The sequence below is a fragment of the Rutidosis leptorrhynchoides genome, chromosome 9 (assembly GCF_046630445.1).
Source record: "Rutidosis leptorrhynchoides isolate AG116_Rl617_1_P2 chromosome 9, CSIRO_AGI_Rlap_v1, whole genome shotgun sequence".
Lineage (NCBI taxonomy): Eukaryota > Viridiplantae > Streptophyta > Magnoliopsida > Asterales > Asteraceae > Rutidosis > Rutidosis leptorrhynchoides.
Window position 1 is genome coordinate 262,378,063 of NC_092341.1, and position 6,573 is coordinate 262,384,635.

Sequence of the window (6,573 nt, forward strand, 5' to 3'; positions counted from 1 at the left end):
AATCTGGAACCTTTAAGTATGGAAGACCGAATGAGAGCTAAACGCACTGGCCAAGGTCACACAATTACTCATCCAGACATTAATGCGCCAGATTATGAAATCAAAGAACAAATTCTACACATGGTGACTAATCAATGCCAATTTAGTGGCGCGCCGAAAGAAGATCCAAATGAACATCTTCGTACCTTTAATAGGATCTGCACACTATTTAAAATCCGAGAAGTTGAGGATGAACAGATATATCTCATGTTATTTCCCTGGAATTTAAAGGGAGAAGCCAAAGATTGGTTGGAATCGTTACCTGAATGGGCGATTGATACATGGGACGTTTTAGTTGAAAAATTTCTTAAACAATTCTTTCTGGCATCTAAAGCCGTAAGACTTCAAGGAGAAATTGTTACGTTCACACAGAAACCAAATGAAACTCTATATGAGGCGTGGACAAGATTTGAAAAGTTATTAAGAGGATGTCCGCAACATGGTTTAGACACCTGTCAAATAGTACAAATATTCTACCAAGGATGCGACATCACTACAAGGAAAGACATCGATATAGCAGCTGGTGGTTCTATTATGAAGAAAATAGAAACTGATGCTTACAAAATTATTGATAACACTGCTTCTCACTCACATGAGTGGCACCAAGAAAAAGATATCGTTAGATCAACTAAAGTAGCTAGAGCCGATTCTAGCCATGACTTAGATTCCATTTCTGCAAAGATAGATGCTGTTGAGAGACGAATGGAAAAGATGACTAAAGATATTCACTCAATACGAATTAGTTGTGAGCAGTGTGGAGGACCACATTTGACAAAAGATTGTCTTAGTATTGAATTAATAATGGAACAAAGAGAGAATATTTCATACATAAACCAAAGGCCTGGAAATAATTATCAGAATAATTATCAACCGCCAAGACCAATTTACAATCAAAACCAGAATTATAATCGAAATGTTCCGTACAACAACCAACAAGGTCCTAGTAATCAACAAGTATCCAACAATACTTACAACCAACAAAGACCTAATTTTCAAAACAAACCACCACAAACCGATGATAAAAAGCCTAATTTAGAAGATATGATGACGAAGCTAGTGGAAACTCAAACGCAGTTTTTCACATCTCAAAAATAAACCAATGAACAAAATGCTCAAGCATTTAGAAATCAACAAGCTTCTATTCAAAATCTGGAACAAGAAGTAAGTAACCTAGCAAGGTTAATAGGTGAAAGAAAACCGGGAAGTCTACCTAGTGATACAAATGCTAACCCCCGGAATGAAACAGCTAAAGCCATTACCACAAGAAGTGGTATTACACTTAAGCCACCTGAAATACCTGTAACTTCTGATGAAGCTATTCCTACTCCACAAGAACCACAACCTGAACAAGATAAGGAAAAAGAACCGGTAGTTGAAAAGGTTAATGAAGATAACACAGTTAAGGCTAAACCTTATGTTAAACCATACCAACCACCACTTCCTTACCCGAGTAAAATGAAAAAAGAGAAACTTGAAGCCGAGCAATCCAAATTCTTGGATATGTTTAAACAAATAAATGTCAATCTTCCTTTCATTGATGTGATTTCAGGAATGCCTAGATATGCTAAATTTCTGAAAGATCTAATCTCGAATAGAAAGAAAATGGAAGAACTCTCGGCTGTTACTATGAATACTAATTATTCAGCAGTGCTGTTGAATAAGATACCAGAAAAATTATCCGATCCAGGAAGTTTCACAATTCCATGTTTTCTGGGTAGTCTTAGTTCAATAGAAGCATTGGCAGACTTAGGTGCTAGTATAAATTTAATGCCGTATTCACTATACGCTAAACTAGACCTTGGAGAATTGAAACCAACAAGAATAAGTATACAACTAGCCGATAGATCAATAAAATATCCTAGAGGGATAATGGAGAACATGCTAGTTAAAGTTGGTACTTTAGTATTTCCAGTAGATTTTGTTGTTCTGGACATGGAAGAAGATTCTCAAGTTCCTCTCATATTAGGAAGACCATTCTTAAACACGGCTAAAGCAATGATAGACGTGTTTGGTAAGAAACTGACCCTAAGTATAGAGGACGAGAGTGTTACCTTTTCAGTTGATAGAGCAATGCAACAACCACAATCAGCAGATGATACATGTTATTATATTCAAACTATAGATTCACATGCAGAATTGTTAGAAGAATTTCCAGAATTACAATGAACAGGAGAATGTTCTTTAGGAGAAGGAACTGAACCAATTGATGAAACTGAAATGTTAGCTACACTAATAGCTAATGGATATGAACCAACAACAGAAGAAATTCAAATGCTAAAAGAAGAAGACGGATATCGATACAAATCATCTATAGAAGAACCTCCGACATTAGAGTTAAAGCCACTTCCAAACCATTTGGAATACGCTTATTTACATGGTGAATCTGAATTACCTGTAATAATATCGTCTTCTCTTACTGAAAATGAGAAATCACAACTCATTTCTGTGCTAAAAGCTCATAAACCAGCTATTGCATGGAAAATTCATGATATTAAAGGAATAAGTCCTTCGTATTTCACACATAAAATCCTTATGGAAGAAGGTCATAAAACGTATGTGCAACGCCAACGAAGACTAAATCCTAATATGCAAGATGTTGTTAAAAAAGAAATTATTAAACTGCTTGATGCAGGTTTATTTATCCAATTTCTGATAGTCCATGGGTAAGCCCAGTTCAATGCGTGCCTAAGAAGGGTGGCATGACTGTCATCACAAATGAGAAAAATGAGCTTATTCCTACTAGGACTGTAACAGGATGGCGTGTTTGTATTGATTATAGAAAATTAAATGACGCCACCAGAAAATATCACTTTCCCTTACCTTTTATTGATCAAATGTTGGAAAGATTAGCCGGAAACAGTTACTATTGTTTTCTAGATGGTTTTTCCGGATATTTTCAAATTCCAATAGCACCCGAAGACCAAGAGAAAACCACATTCACGTGCCCTTATGGTACTTTTGCTTACAAACGCATGCCATTTGGACTTTGCAACGCCCCTGCAACCTTTCAAAGGTGCATGATGGCGATTTTTCACGACATGATAGAAGAATGCATGGAAGTTTTCATGGATGACTTTTCATTCTTCGGTGATACTTTTGAAACATGTCTAGCTAATCTTGAACGAATGCTGATTAGATGCGAACAATCAAATCTAGTTCTTAATTGGGATAAATGCCATTTCATGGTTAAAGAAGGCATCATTCTTGGACATAAAATCTCAAAGGAAGGAATTGAAGTGGATAGAGCTAAAGTAGATGTAATTGCTAAACTTCCACATCCCACCAATGTTAGAGGAGTTAGGAGTTTTCTAGGGCATGCCGGTTTTTACCGACGTTTCATAAAAGATTTTTCTAAAATTGCCACTCCTATGAATAAACTCCTAGAAAAGGATGCTCCATTCATCTTTTCAGATGAATGTATCAAATCTTTTAATATTCTTAAAGAGAAACTCACTAATGCGCCGATCATGATAACACCAAATTGGAATCTACCGTTTGAACTAATGTGCGATGCAAGTGATTTTGCAATGGGATCCGTTTTAGGACAAAGGATTGAAAAACGATTTCAACCTATATATTATGCTAGTAAGATGTTACAAGGAGCACAAACAAATTACACAACTACTGAAAAAGAACTCCTTGCTATTGTCTTTGCTTTTGACAAATTTCGTTCATATCTCGTCCTAGCTAAAATGGTGGTCTATACCGACCATTCTGCTCTTAGATACCTATTTTCGAAACAAGATGCCAAACCAAGATTAATCCGTTGGATCTTACTCTTACAAGAATTCGATATTGATATCCGAGATAAAAAAGGAGCAGAAAATCTCGCCGCTGATCATCTTTCTCTTCTTGAAAATCCTGAATTAGAAGTTCTAAATGAATCGGCCATACAAGACAACTTTCCTGATGAATATCTATTGAAGATAGATCATTTTGAAATTCCATGGTTTGCAGACTATGCAAACTACTTAGTTTGTGGATTCCTTGAAAAAGGATTGTCGTACCAAAAACGAAAGAAATTCTTTAGTGATATAAAACACTATTTCTGGGAAGATCCACATCTGTTTAAAAGTTGTCCCGATGGAATAATACGCCGATGTGTACTCGGAGATGAAGCTAGTAAAATTTTAAACCATTGTCACACAGGACCAACAGGAGGGCATTATGGGCCTCAACTAATAGCAAGAAAAGTTTACGATGCTGGATTCTATTGGCCTACAATTTACAAAGACGCACACCTTCTTTGCAAATCCTGTGATGCATGTCAAAGGGCTGGAAAAATAAGTCAACGTGATGAAATGCCACAAAATGTCATTCAAGTATGTGAAGTATTTGACATTTGGGGTATTGACTTTATGGGTCCATTTCCAAAATCTCATAATAATCTCTACATTCTTGTAGCCATTGATTATGTATCAAAATGGGCGGAAGCACAAGCTCTCCCAACTAACGATGCACGAGTTGTAGTCAACTTTTTAAAACGTCTTTTTGCAAGGTTTAGAACACCGAAAGCTTTAATAAGTGATCGGGGTACTCATTTCTGTAATAATCAACTTGAGAAAGTTCTTAAAAGATATGGAGTAACTCATAAAATCTCCACCGCATATCATCCACAAATAAGTGGACAAGTTGAAAATACCAACTGAGCTTTAAAACGTATTCTAGAGAAAACCGTAGGATCAAATCCGAAGGAATGGTCCATTAAATTGGAGGATGCACTCTGGGCTTTTAGAACAGCCTACAAAACTCCAATTGGAACCACACCTTTTAAACTCATTTACAGAAAAGCATGTCATCTTCCAGTAGAAATTGAACACAAAGCATTTTGGGCTTTGAAGACATGTAATCTTGATTTACATGAAGCCGGACGACTACGGTTAAGTCAATTAAACGAATTAGAAGAATTAAGACATGAAGCATACGAAAATTCGTTAATCTATAAAGAAAGAACGAAGAAATGGCATGATAAAAGAATCAGAAGTTCAAAAGAATTTAAAGAAGGAGACAAAGTTCTTCTTTTCAATTCACGATTTAAGCTATTTTCTGGAAAATTGAAATCACGATGGTCTGGACCATTCATAGTCAAAAGAGTTTTCCCATACGGAACGATGGAATTAATAAATTCAAATGGGATTGAATTTAAAGTTAATGGTCACAGAGTTAAACATTACATAGATAGTCCGATGGAAGTCGACAACGAAGTTAATCACAATTTCGATACCACAGCTAACTAAGTGTGGGGAGAATCAAGTCTTTAAAGGATAATATGTATTTCTGTTAAAGTTAGATTTTCTGTTTTTGTGTAGTTCTCGAAAATGGAACCCGAATGGTCTTTCCCTAGCAGACCCTAAAGAACTAGTCTTCTCCCCCCATTCTGAATTTTTATTTTTTTTAGGTTTTTATGAAATGAAAACTACCTGTGAACTAAACCATGGTCTAATGCTACACGCTTTGATCACTAAACGTAATAATGACACACTTCCGTGTGAACTGGTATCAGTAATCAGAGAAAAATTGGACGGAGTAAGAAAAGAATCCAGATGCGAAAATAATAAGTTACAATTTGGTAAAGGAAAATCAAAATCCGCAGCGAAAAGAAGAGTACGACACCTTGAAAGATGTCACAAATGCGGAAAATGGTCACACGAAGGTAAATGTTCAAATAATCAAACCTATTCAAACACCGAATTTGTTACTTTATGCAGAGATGGACCGTTCATATGTTTAGAATAAAAACACTGAATGCTCGAGGTTACGCCTATGTAGCCATGGAAAATCAATTAGTCCGACTATCTTATGAGTGGGCTAGAGCATATCACTAAGAATACTATCTCACAGGTAAGTCTGTACAGTTTTTATTTTTATTTTTATTTTTAACCTTTTGATAATAAACGCTAATTTGTTCGCTATAAAGTATTAAATTGGTATTCAATAAAATTAGGTCTTGCGACCGAAATTATTGATATCATACAAAAATTTATTACATCACTGCGAAATTTAACGTTTATTCTTAAGGTATAAATATCTTTAATCAATCAACTCAAAATATTTCAAAAATTCGTCATGAGTTAAATTAGGTCATGGAACCGAAATTACTTTACCGAAAAGAGGGGCGTATATTTTTGATAATATTTGATTGATTAAAGTGGGATAAAAGACCAAAAAGATTTTTAATTTTATTTTTACCATTTTTTTTTAAAATTAATATATAAATATTAATTTAATATTGTAAACTTATTTAAAATTGTAAATATTTGAAAAATTAATATAAGTTTGTATGTATAAAAACAAAAATATAATTTAAATTTGGTGTGAATTTTAATAATATGAATTTTTAATTTTATGCATTTTAAATTTAAGTTTGGTGTGAATTTAAAAACAAAAATTTACTTTATTTTGCTAAGTTAAAAATATGATTTTTAAAAATTCGTCGTAAGTTGAAGACTAGGTCGTTGAACCGAAATTGCTTTACCCGAGGGAGGGACGAGAACTTTTATTATCATTATTTTTAATCTTATTGAATTAAAGTAT

General features: G+C 34.5%; 1 non-coding gene across 1 annotated transcript; it reads right to left on the reverse strand.

The window, feature by feature from the left end:
* Positions 1-378: 378 nt before the first annotated feature.
* On the reverse strand, positions 379-485 carry LOC139869528 (small nucleolar RNA R71). The gene has a single exon (XR_011766137.1). It is a non-coding gene; the product is annotated as a small nucleolar RNA R71 (small nucleolar RNA).
* Positions 486-6,573: the final 6,088 nt, after the last annotated feature.